The 14,077-nt window shown below is 34.7% G+C and overlaps 1 protein-coding gene across 1 annotated transcript in view; it reads right to left on the bottom strand.

Annotated features, from left to right (window-relative positions):
* Positions 1 to 14,077, bottom strand: part of LOC115456051 (IQ motif and SEC7 domain-containing protein 2) — a 226,513-nt gene that overhangs the window by 180,548 nt on the left and 31,888 nt on the right.

Raw genomic sequence — 14,077 nt, 5'->3', positions numbered from 1 at the left:
TAATAATTTCAATTGATAACCAATAATACACAGATAAATACACTTATAATATACATACATAAAATACGTATCACTAATAAAAAAATAATTAAATTAAATTTTTGTTTCTGTTTTTTAACATAAAAAAATGTTAGTCTTGAAATAATCTTAAGACGTTAATGTCAAACATTCCTTAAATACAAGTACACAAGGCATTCAAAACACCTGTGGCCACCATCAGGTGCAGTGAAAAAGCCCAAAACAAAAAAAAAACACCCCAAAATTACATAAATAATGTCCTTACACAAGGAACCCCGTCTTCCAGGAATTATTAACTAAAAGGACGTAGGGATCACAAGCCACGCAAACCCTAAATGCGATATTCGCGTTTCATGCCGACATTGGGAATTTTTGGGGCAACTCAAATGAAGTAAATGCTGTGGGGAATGTAGTAGGTAGGTAATGGGAATGTATCAATGTTTTCTGGTGATAGGTCTCTCATATGTTAGAGACCGCAATGTCTATTTTTGCCGCCAAGCAGCACTGTGTAGTCACTTGTGTTCCAATTTGAAGCCAGTGTAACTACTGGACATAACAAGACCTAACATCTCATGTCTCAGCATGGTGAGCGCAGTGGAATACCAATCAATACTTGGTAATTCAAGGTGTTAGATGTTATTTCACTGTTTAAGGCCGGTCATATCGCTTACCATCAGGTGAACGCCAAGCTCGTCTCAGCATTCAAAACAATAAAAAATATGATATTTGGCAGACATTGTTCAATAGGTAATAGGATCTTTAGCATACGCAAATCAACATCGGACAAAGTTTAAATATTAAAAATCAATTTTTCGGATTCTATCGCGGTTTTTTATATTATAATTTTCTCCCGAAGTATCGAAGACTTTACAGCCTTCATGGTCACGGGGCGGACTGAGTCAGTCAGTCAGAAAGTCGTAAACAAAATCACAATAAAATCCGTAAAATAGTTTTATTTCAATGTCTAACATTAGCGTAAACATAACAAATCATTATGCAATGTTTGAATATTTTTTAGGTTTTGGAAGAATGTAAATAACTTCCTTTACCTGTTAACCTTCATAAGATCATAACAGCTAAATATTTTATACATAATCTTAATCAATTTAAAGCAAAATTGGGACTACTAGCCGCCTGACACAAAAATAAAACCTGATTTAGAAGTTCGAGAAAACAGACGAATTCATCATCATACGCATACAACATAATAAATATAAAATGGTGTATCATAGAAATAAATAAACATCAAACATATAACTAGACTAACTCATAAACAAAAGTCTGTATCACTCACAGTTAATTTTAAACAAACAATAGAAGAGAGATTCAAAACGAAATACAAAAGAAAATATTTGTACTCGGCAAGTTCAACGCGGTACAGCGTAGGCGATTAAACAATTTCGAAAATTGAGTATTACACTTGGGGTAGCACTATGAACGATGAAATTAATGGATGAGGCATACATTGTTGAAGGCATTGACGTATATTCTATAGACACGAACATCCATATAAACTATTTATTTAAAATTTGAACCAAAATTGCAATCAAAATGTCACTGTTATAACATATTTATTCACTTGAACAACAAATAATTTTATTTATTTGACTAATTTTTTTTATTTAAATCCAGGTTTACACTTAGACTCGAGTACTTATATCATGAGCGCCAATCCGTACACAACCACAAGCTGTCAATATTGACTATACTGAAGTCAGTTTGAATGGATATCAGTTCAAATCAGTTGAACACAGTGATTGTACGGAACGCCAAATCTAGTACGAAGTACATATTACATCGATGGTTGAAGGTTTTATATTATATCAATTTAGCTGGCTGATATTATAAATATTATTTTGGTTTGCATAACGATGGAAAATAACGAGAATAAAAAAATGGTGGGACTGTTATACAATCGATGTAGCGTAACCTCTGCTAATAGTAAATAAATTGTTCAGTTTATAAATTCTAAGGGCATTACTTACTCTGCTACATATTCCATTCTTAACATACATAAAGCTAGATTTCGTGGTGTTAAAGAAAAGAATATGGTAAGGGTACTTTGTAGACAATTTAATATCTAGTATGACTTGCGATTCGCCAGGTATAGGCATATCGACGCTATTTTATAAAAAAAAAAAAAAAAAAAAATTTGGTGAATTTCGTATCCTTATCAATATAGCCAATGGCCCTGTAAATTCTCCTCCATTGTCTAATATAAAAACGCATAAATAAATCCAACAATACCAAGGCGCCGAATCTTCTAGACGCTATTACAAACGCATCCAAACATTCGCACATCGCAATAAAAATACGAATCACGCAATAATGCATGTAACACGTGGGTCAAACCCCTTAGCATTATCATAAAACACACAAAAACCAACCATGCACCCCATTGATAGAGTTGACAATCGTGTTGTGTTACGACCACCCCTTATACTGTAAATTGACTGCATACTATGCAAGTCGGGGTGCAGTCCGATCAATATAGCTGCGAAATGTTCGGGCCTCAGCGTATTTAGTGCCGTATAATTGGTTACGAATGAATAATTGGGAAATTGCAGATTTTATACCGCATATTCGGCTGTATGCGCCTATTTCGTTGGCGCATGCGCGATGACATCATAACTTGTATGAGTCAAATGCATTTTCATTTATTAGACGCCACGAAAACGTACCTTACTTACGAAAAGGTAATTTCGTTACGGAATAATGACAATTTATTGTTCCCTGAAACTCGCCGAGCTTTACTGCTCAGTGTCATAAAATGCGTGCCACTACTGATCTAGGTTTACAGGAGTTGTAGCAGTACTTGTGAGGATCGAAAAGTCTTTGAAGGTATTTTTAAATAACCTCCATTCTGATCATATTGACTAAAAAATAACTACATCGCCTATGTTGAATATTTTCTAGAAAATTCCATTTAAACCATTTATTTTTCTACACACACATAAAAAAACAAATTATTAAAAAACACACACAAACATAGTTTACAATATTAAGCATACGACAAATTTGTTGCATTATGTGTGGTAGAAGGTTTACCAGCTCAGTATGCGCTGTTAAAATAGCACTGATTTTCAGCTGTACCCCACTATTCCAAAGACCAGTTAAGAATATAATTAGTATGTTAACATCATTATAAACTAAACGGCAGCCGTTAAACAGGAGTAAATTTCTTTGAACACACACGAGCTAGCCGAGTCTACGTATGAATAAAACAGAATGGTTTGTCCGTGATTTCGTAATTAGCACTCGCTACGTAACATTACTTTGGAACGTAAATTAAGTTTGTAGATGTGTTATTTCGAGAAAACGAACGTTTCGACGGTATTTTTATTAAGACCACACGCTACGAGATATCGTCACGATAACAATACGATATGTAACACTGTATCGATAAATCGTAACATCGAAAGCAATAATGGGGACTTATTCTCTATGATAGTGTTAACTCGTAACACATGTTACGTTATTTTGATGAACTTTCCTTGGAATGATATTCTATATGCCAGTTTCTATTATCTGAAACGCGAGCGCGTTACGTGCATGTTACGCGCTGTGAAAGTAACGTGTAACAGGGAATAAGGCATCTGTACCATTTTTAAAACTATCATCCTTATTACCGTCGAATAAAGTATAAAATCGGTGCAGTTTAACCTGCATAGTTCAATCGTACAGGTAGTCACGCACATAAGTAGCATAAATCGCCGATACACTTGGGTTCTTACCAACACTTTATCCACGGTAATAAAATAAAAAGGATTTACTTTACTACAGACAAAGAATAAAAATTCAATTAAATTTGGCGTATACATTTGAAGTTTTGAATTTGTTCAGCTAGTTTTGTGGCACACTGAACATATGTAGGTACCAGTGGCGAAGCGTCCATACAACCAGATTCCTACCGGCTTCCCTTTTAGGTTTATTAATGTTTGTCTTAGTTTCCGTTTTCTGTTAAATTGCCCGCGATGTGTTAACTAGGGCAATTTTTTTGCCTCGGATTAACCTTTTGAAATATTTCACCCTTCGCGACTGATAGGTGAATATTGATAGGTGTTAGCATATGTAATAATACAAGTGCTTTTTTAGCACGACAAAGTGACTGCACTACGCCTGACAGTAATCACAATGCCGTTCAGATAGTATCGGAGTATACATTGCAACCATACAAATATAACCAGGGGAATCAAAATTTGGTCAGAAATCTTCAACTGAATTTTAATGTTGATCCATCTCATCTTTATCACATAAACAAAAGGAGATGAAATACGCTATTCCGTTTATATCGGGCAACGATCGCTTGTAGTCACAACAAACAAAAACAATTAAACACAACGGCACCGTGTTTACGATCTCCGACCAAGAGCAAATGAATTAAACAAGTCGTTTGAAGGTGCGCGCGTGCGCAAGAGACGCCTTGTCATCTCAAACGAAAGGTACCTAAAGGACTTACTGTAAATTGACTAAAGAAAATTATCTTCGTTTGAATTGTTTCTGAACACTACATGAAAATTCCACGTCTTACTAACCTAATATGCATGTGAAAGTTTGTAAAAGAGTTTTTAGGCTCAAAAACACAATTTGAGTTGGATTTTTCTGGTGGAAGGATATATTTATATCCGCCCGTATAGCGACTACCGTAAACAAGGTGTTAGAATCTACCATAGTGGCTCACGTAAATGTGTCATGTTCCGGGATCAGCCTGTGTATAACAGGCCGGCATAATTGTGTCGACTGTCAAGGGGTACTTATCTCTCGCCAGTCGACATTCTATTGGACCCCACTTCACTTACCATCAGATACAATGGGGTTACATTGCCGAAAAAAAATAATTTATTCCCGATCTAGGTATAGTGAGAATATCGCTCAAAGCTTTCAACAGGTCTGTTTTGAAATCTTTAGCGAGGCTTATGTTCAGCATTGGACATCCTGTATCCCGTATAGTCAAAAACACGTCTACATCATGAAATAATGAAAACTTAAAGGAGACAATGGCGATCATAAATTGTCCAATATTTTTCAAACCAATTTAGACGACGATTCTAAATAACCATGAAAATCTGTAATTAATACCCAATGAAACAGATTAATCCGAAATACCCGTAACAAGGAAACGAGACGCCCGCTTCGCCTAATTGTATTACACCGTGCACCCTTTGTGAGGGCTTTCGTATTTACTTTGATACAAACGTTAAATAACAAAGAAAATTAGGCACGTGATAAATTATAGAATTAGCTATATTTTCTGATAGCGGAATTTCGTATTAAAATGAGAGAAGTGACGTCAATAATCTGTAAATCTCTATTTACAGATTATTGACGTCTTGTACTTTGCTGTTATATCTATATGAATCAGAATTTGTTTCATATAGATATAACAGCAAAGTACAAGAAAGCGATTAAACAAGTTGAAAAAATGTTAAGGCAAAGTTATATGTAACACGTATCTACTTTTAACAATGTAAAGGAACATTAAAATACAACAAATACTTACATCTTTCAGATGCTTGTGTATCGGACCTCATAAAAAAAGGCATTGCAGTCCCTCCAACCCAATTGGACCACCCTGGTAGGACCACTATCCAAACCACTCCAATTAACAAGACTGCCTAACACTACAGCGAGTCTGATTAAGTATAACAAATAGGAACCACGTTTACACAGCAAATTCTTAGAAAAACAAACCAATATTGGACACATTCCAATACAACTAGAGGGCAAACCTCGCACAATCGTTCCGTAAATGCGGATATGTAAGAAATAAGCATGACACAATTGGAAACTGGGAAGATAACGAGCTGAATAAGAGTTCCTTGCAATAGGAAATCTCTTTACGATTTTCCGTTTCGACATCAAATATAATCATATTGAAAAAAATGAAGTGGGCAATAGAATAACTTTTACATGGATTTTTTTTTGCAATGTGATGGTAAGTGGACTGGGGTATAGAATTTCAACTGATGAGAGATGATTACGCCTAGACAGTCGACACAATTATGCCGGCCTGTTGGAACCAGATATACACAGGCTGATTCCAGAATGTGACACACTTAACGTGGGCCACTATTTTGTCAATTTCTCTTTGTCATCAAGACTAATAATGTTGCCAAAAACGAAGTGAGAATTAGAATGACGATTATATACTTGCTTTTCTATGTGTAATAACTTAGATAAATATCTTAACTACAAACGCTTTTGTATCCTTAATTTAACGATAGATACGTGATAAGTAACTGAAGTTTCTAGTCGTAAGACCTTTTTGAAGGATTTTGAGGCCTTCGTTGACGATACAACCTCAAACTAAATTTAAGTGATAACAAGAGTATCAAAATAGATTACGAATATTGAAGAACATTGCATTTAGTAAAGCATACATATGTTTAATTGGATTTTTCAATATAAACATCTATAACATCAAGCATTTACCTCCGAAGGGGTATACAGAGGCGTAACCAGGGCACCGACTCTTCACCAAGTGTGTTCCGTCTCATGATGTGATAGGGCGCGAACCTATCGCCATATCGGGCACAAATTCCAGACTCCGGACTAATACTGAGCAGAAAAAAACCAAATGGTATATAACAGAATACATAAAAATATTCCACTGCCCAAACCAATTTACCACAAACATTCCAGAACGATATCGAATGTTGACATCCCTATAATCCGACCGAATCGAGTTAACCCTCGCCGTCGTACAAGTTCATATATCGATTACCAGAGGGCAACGACATTTTTGTAACATTGAAACTATTGAGAGCACCACACGTCATTTGTGGTGTAAAACTCGTGTTTGTGGATCTAGGCGGTTATAAAAAGTGGTCGTAAAGTGGATGTTTTAATGTATCTTTTGAACGATCGCGATCTTTCGAGATGCTTTAATTATTATTTTTTAATTATCTTTGCTTTATTTGTATGCGACACACGACAATAAGCTTTTTTTGTGTTGAGTTTAAAGAACTTCGATCATAAGTCAGTTGATTCTATTGATTCTTCAAATACTCACTTACAAAATCCTCTATAATATATGAATCCAAAGATTTTTATTAATAAATCCCACCAAAAAAAAGTCTTGTATCTACCGAAAAAAAAGTCAAACCGGCATCATAATAATCCTAAACTATACAGCTGTAACAAACGTTAAGCTAAATATTTCTAAACGATCCATTACACGTCCTCAAACACCGAAAAAATAAACTAAAACCGTAAAATGCACATCGCTTCGGATCATTAAACGTACATTGTTTTGTTAACGAACGAGATGGCGAGACTAGCGCCGCAGTAGGGTTGCCACAAATTTAATTGTTCATAATAAACAGATAAATATCGGATTGATTCTAAATTTCATTTTTATTAGACAGAAAAAGCTACTAATATAGACTTTAGAGGATAATATATAGTAGCCAAAAGATTTTGCTATGATTAACATTTTTTAGTAATTCTAAAATTTGAAATTTAACTCGCAAAGTCTACAGAAAGGCGTTTTTATATTCACATAAAAAAGATGATCAAATCTCTGGTCATAAACAATAACCACCCTATCCACAATTTTTAATTATAAATACCACTGTGCTGCGCTATTGGGGCATTCCACGTGAAGCGGGCACGAAAAAAAACTCGATGTCTCAGATTTTCGTAATATTTGATTATGTTATACCTGTATATGTCCTCGATCCAGATACAAAATATTATTAAAGTATAAAGCCTGGTTAGCGAGTTAAAGGACTTTGAAGTTTTGACTGGCCGGCTGGTATACGCCACTTCGAATCCAATTATCAAGTTTTTAAATGTTACAATAAAATAAATAAAGCAATGAAATAAATACTTCATTTAATGAGCTTTTTATTGTATTTTTGAAATTGAAAAATGATTTTTTCTTTGAAAAAATGTGTTTGAAAGTTTCAAACTTGAATTTCACAAAGTTGGCATATTTATTATTTTTTTTTCTAAAAATAGCTACTATTGTATAGATAATCCCTGCGAAGTTTCATAATGGGCTGAGAAGTAGTTTAGGAGCTAGACCGATTACAGTGCCGAAGCGCGGCGGTCGCCAGAAAGAGCGAAGTAGTAAAAACTTTCAATTAAACTAAATACTTTTGATCAGAGTATTTTATCATGTTTTGCATCGCTCTAACGGTTCAATTACATCTGATGATAATATTAAAAAACATATTTATATTACTGACGGTGCACAACAACATTTTAAAAAGATTTAATTGTATTAACTTGTTATATTTCAAACAGGATTGTGGTAAAGATGCAGATTTTCATTTTCGTGCCACTTCACATGGCAGAAGGGCAATTTGACGGTCTCGGTGGTAACCTAAAACGCCTGGAGACACAAGCTAGTTTACATAACGCATCAAACAAAGCCATCACGATACCCGACCGCTTATACATATAGGCTAGAACATCAATGCCACAAACTCATATTTATTATTACTACTACTATTTATTATTATCATTCATATATATTTTAATATTTCAAACTTGTATTTCACAAAGTTGGTATATTTATATAATAATTTTTTTCTACTAAAATAGCCAATATTGTATATAGATTATCCTTGCCAAGTTTCAAATATTGTTGTGCACCGTCAGTAATATAAATATGTTTTTCAATATTATAATCAGATGTAATTGAATCGTTAGAGCGATGCAGAACATGATAAAATACTCTGATCGAAAGTATTTAGTTTAATTGAAAGTTTTTACTACTTCGCTCTTTCTGGCGACCGCCGCGCTTCGGCACTGTAATCGGTCTAGCTCCTAAACTACTTCTCAGCCCATTATGAAACTTCGCAGGGATTATCTTAATATACAATAGTAGCTATTTTTAGAAAAAAAATAAAAAATATATAAATATGCCAACTTTGTGAAATTCAAGTTTGAAACTTTCAAACACATTTTTTTCAAAGAAAAACATCATTTTTCAATTTCCAAAAATACAATAAAAAAGCTCATTAAATGAAGTATTTATTTCATTGCTTTATTTATTTTATTGTAACATTTAAAAACTTGATAATTGGATTCGAAGTGGCGTATACCAGCCGGCCAGTCAAAACTTCAAAGTCCTTTTACTCGCTAACCAGGCTTTATACTTTAATAATATTTTGTATCTGGATCGAGGACATATACAGGTATAACATAATCAAATATTACGAAAATCTGAGACATCGAGTTTTTTTTCGTGCCCGCTTCACGTGGAATGCCCCTATTCACGTTCAATAAGCCAGAACAAATCCAGGAAAACCCCTGACGAATACAAGGACTAGCTCAAGAGGCAAATCGTAACACTTTGTGAGCGACGAAATAAAACCACAAACTGAGCGATTAAGAAGGAAAGTTGAAAACAAAAGTTTCACGGACAATTTAATGCGATGGCAAGGTGTAATTTAGAATAGATTTCATCAAGTTCGTGTTGATTTTTTACGCTTGTACATTAATAATAATAATAAAAACGTTTATTGCCAACGGGTTAGGACTAACTGCTCCTCCATTCGTTTTTAAACTGCTTAGGTCTAATAATATCACTTAAAATTATCTTTAACAAACATAAATCCATAATCTCATTCGTATTAAAATTATCATTTGAAATCATTATTGTTAAGTAACGGTAGTTAGGTGTTTGAGTTTGCAAAACGTGTCAACATATTGCATAATAAAAGACACGTTAGACACGCAAAACAAAAAAGCACAGAATAGAATTTGTAAACGATGAGAGGCCGACTTATTGTAATTGCATTGAACGACTTCCAGCTGGTCTGGAAATATTTGGGGAAAGCCTTCAGCGATAGGCATGCTGCCTAATAATGAAGCGATAAGAAATCAACAATGGTCATTCACTCAATTGTGAATTTCTAGATAATATAACGAAGACCTCAATGGGAATTAATTCAACGGTGGCAGTTACTATGCAAGCCTAAAGTAATCTTTACTAAACAGACATACTCAAGTATCGCAATTGTACATAACGAGGTCAAAACGGCTTAATATTGCACCTGTAAGGCACAAATTCTGCAAGTGATTAAATACCAATTGCCGAAATATAGTTTTTGTATTCGAAAAAAAGAAAGTTCTACAACTTACAAAGAAACGGGCAGAACAACTAACAAAATATAATCTGTAGAAATAACTGAATAACTGGTTGAAGTTTAAAAAACCCTCATAATAAATCCAGATGTGACTACAGTTTCAAGTCTAACCACAAGAACGCGATGTACGCCAGATGTGATTAAGGCCGAATGTTTGACGAATCATAAACAAAGTTATCGACAATCTTACGTTTTGTTAAAAACCTGTACACATGTAAAGATGAAGGAATGCTACAATAAGGCCATTGATTATAATAGCACGTCGTCTTTCCCGACATTTCAATACGAATAAGAAATAGTCTATATTATATAGAGAAAAATCGTAAAACTATTCAACAAGTATCACTTTTCTGAAACTACAGTACACACTCAAATTCCGTTTTAGTTGCGCAAATCCACAATCCTATACCAGTCAAATGCAAACTGCGCATTTTAGCGCTGATTTGAAGAACAAGCTCTCAAAATTGCGAGACACCGAAAACACAAGTTCAAAGGGAAATTTAAAATGTATGCAAATAGAACAGTGCCGTCCGCCGAGGCGCTTGACATCGGCCGCTCCACATTACTCGAATTTGCAGTTTCCAACGCAAAAACCTTAATACGCGAAAGTGCTCCGCTTCGTATTAAAAGCAACCTTGATGTATTATGTTAATTGTTTTTAGATTGCCGAATTAGATTTGAATGTTAATTCCGTTCCAAATTGCAAGGTGCATTACGTTAGCGAAGTGTAAGTTATTGCTGTAATAGTGAAGAACGAAAAACTTCATTAAAACGATTCCACAGAAGAGGATTACAGTGAAAAGCAATAAAACACTTTTTTCGTTCCAGACTTTCCGTCAGACAGTTTAAAAACTCATTTAAAGGTATAACTTTTATTTGTTGCGGGGTCGAACGATGTTCTATTTAGTGAATTAGGTCGACATAGTTCTGAAAAATACAATATATCGTGTTCATGTACATTGTTTGGAGTACTCAACACTTACTTTGAAAGCCAGTATACTCGAATCTAAAATAAAAAAGATCCCAGAACCGAGAATAATAAATAAAGCTAGCAATGTCGAAAAGCATCTAAACCGAAACCTAGACGATAATCAATGGAGATGGTTAAACCCAGCAGCTCCGATGGATCAGACCAGTAATTACCAGAACCGATGAACTAAAATTGACAAAGCTCGACGGATTACAAAGCTAATTGTTAAATCAGTTGATTGGGTAGACATTGATTTAAATGGGCAACTTCAAAGAAGATTGATTAGGACCGACATATTGTTCATCGCGCCTTGGTGGTACAAATGGAGTTAGTAGCAGATGTGACGGGTTGAGGATAGCTGGAGCATGCTGAGCTAAATTCGATTATTGCATTGCAACACAATAAAACTATATGAATCTTATTGTTCATTTTTATGAATGGAAAAATGTTCCTTATTTAATTTACTGTCACCCAGACCATTATGACCATTATCGTTTATACACCAAATGAGTCTACGATACAGAATGGCTTAATAACGTTAGTACAGAAACGAAACAATGAATCAAAAACCCAGCCGTGTGGATAAAGCCCAAAACTTCTTACATCAAGTTCTAACTTTAAATTTAAACCCTCCGTGAGTAGTAATTAATCACATTTCGCATAACACTAAAATTAAACGAGAGCGTGACGCATCGTCCATTCGCAGTGTCTCGCGAAACGGGTCGAATCCGAACTTCGCGTTGGTACGTCCATATTTAGATGGAACGCTCCCACAGTCCTCGCACTGTCTCGTGCCGCATCAATGCGTCCGTTGTTTATTGGGTTCAATAATATGTTATTTAAAAATCGTGTTCGATATTCAAACACGGTTAACTTAAAATCATTTTAATAGAGGTTATGTTTTAATCCGTGAACAGTACCTATTATAACATGTTTTGTAGTTTGCACGTAGTGGGTAATCTAAATTACTGCCTCCATTTTGATTTCTTTTTTTTAATAGTAAGCTACGTTACTCTTTAGTTCTATGAGCTACAGTTTATCTCAAAACCGTGTCAATACGGGCAAATAGTTGTGTGTGGGTATCCATAAAAAAACAGTTTGTTATTTTAATACTTGTTATATAAAACAATTTTGTTTGCGTTCACAATTCCGGAAAAACGAACCGTTTTTGAACAATATTTTTTTCGTTTTGTTAAACACGTTTTGCGTTATGGTTCTGTTTGGGAACGCAAGCACTTGATACATTATCAAAAAACATAGATTTAAACATTTATTTATTTCAATATCAAACGTCATGTTTGTAAAAGAATGGAAAAAGAAGGATGTTTTCAAGTCGCCTGCTTTATTGTGCGTTAATATTACCTTCTCTAAAAATAGAAAGAAATATTTGGAGTGAATTTTTTTAATACAATTTGACTGGCATTGGACGCCCCACATCATAATCATAATTTACCAAAATTGGTATTTTGCCAATTATAAAGATGCTATCAATATTGGACGGAAATGCCTTTGGCATTACGACCGATAAATTGGCAGATAATCCCACTTCTTACCTCTCTGTTATCTATCAGCAATATTATAAAGAACGTTTTACTAAAACGTAGGTAGATATTGTAACTTTGACTTTTCGGATCACCAACACCTCAGTCCACCCCGTGACCACGAAGGCTGCAGTCTTCGAAACGTCGGGAGAAAATTATAATGTTCTCTCGTACTTAAGATCTCGACTTTATCACGGAATTGGTTTCTAGAACTGCTCATTTCCACCCATATTCTGCGAGCTCAATTCTATGGCACCATAGTATACATGGGTAGTCTACTATCAGGCATTTACTACCAAGCATAAAATCCTTTTACAACAATTTAAACCAAAGTAAACAAAAAACAAAACCAAATCCCGACAATTTCCCTAATTCCCTAACCTCGATAAACACATGTACAGTCGCGTCCATAAATAGCTACATCTTATCGAAATCTAATTCGGTATCGTTCGGCCCCGCGCGCATGCACTTGATCGGTGAGTCACGGCCGACGCGCCGCGCACGGCCAGTGCACTCGCGCGCATCTGCGTTTTGTTGTCATTATTTTATGCACTAACTGTACTTTATGCTGTGAATGCAACGGGTGTGTCGGCATTTCTGTATTTGACCTAATTTTTATTGTTCTGGTGCATGCTGCTATCCCTGTTTTGTTTCCTTTTTATTTAATGCATAAGATCGGAAAATTTATTTCGCTTACCGCCCACATTGAAAATAAACTGACACCCTCAAAATTTCTTTATTTTAAATATACCTAATGTGTTATACGAGTTTTATCCTTTATCCGACTTTAAAATTACATCCTTAGTCCTTACTAATATTACATTGTTACTTCATAGCCTCCCCATTGGCCCTGGACCATTTACCGTCCTCCTGAAAGTCTCCATCGACTACAAGGAAACGATATCCCCCAGTTTAAGAAATATTACTCTCAACAACGTAATAATGCAAGATGCAAGAAGCAATCAATGCAATAACTACCATTCAATTATTCGTCCATAAAATCGGATGCAGTCAATTCGAAGTACATACGATCCGAACTAACAAACCATCCGAATTGCTATCATCAGATATGATCTAAATAATAAAGTAAATCATAAACACGTCTATTGTCTAACAAAGTTTATTTTGATCAGTCCGTATTTGCTATCGATTCACATACTCAAACTAGCTCAAACAATACATAATTGGAAAAAATAATAATTTATTACACAAACAATTTCATAAAGGCCAAACTTGCAAGGATATTCAAGTTAATAAAAAAAAAAAAAAAAAAAACATTTTTATACAACATAACCTATCAAGAAACCAATGACAAACTCAACTATAGTACATCAATACATATTCAAATAATTATAAACTCTCGTGCACTGGCAATCTCTAACGCTCAGAAAACATGATAAGCAAAACACACACTCGTGATGCAAAAAGACAAGAAGACGGTCATTAGA

Source organism: Manduca sexta, chromosome 3 (genome assembly GCF_014839805.1).
Source record: "Manduca sexta isolate Smith_Timp_Sample1 chromosome 3, JHU_Msex_v1.0, whole genome shotgun sequence".
Lineage (NCBI taxonomy): Eukaryota > Metazoa > Arthropoda > Insecta > Lepidoptera > Sphingidae > Manduca > Manduca sexta.
The sequence above is the reverse complement of the archived record's forward strand: the minus strand, read 5'-3'. Positions and strand labels throughout refer to the sequence as shown.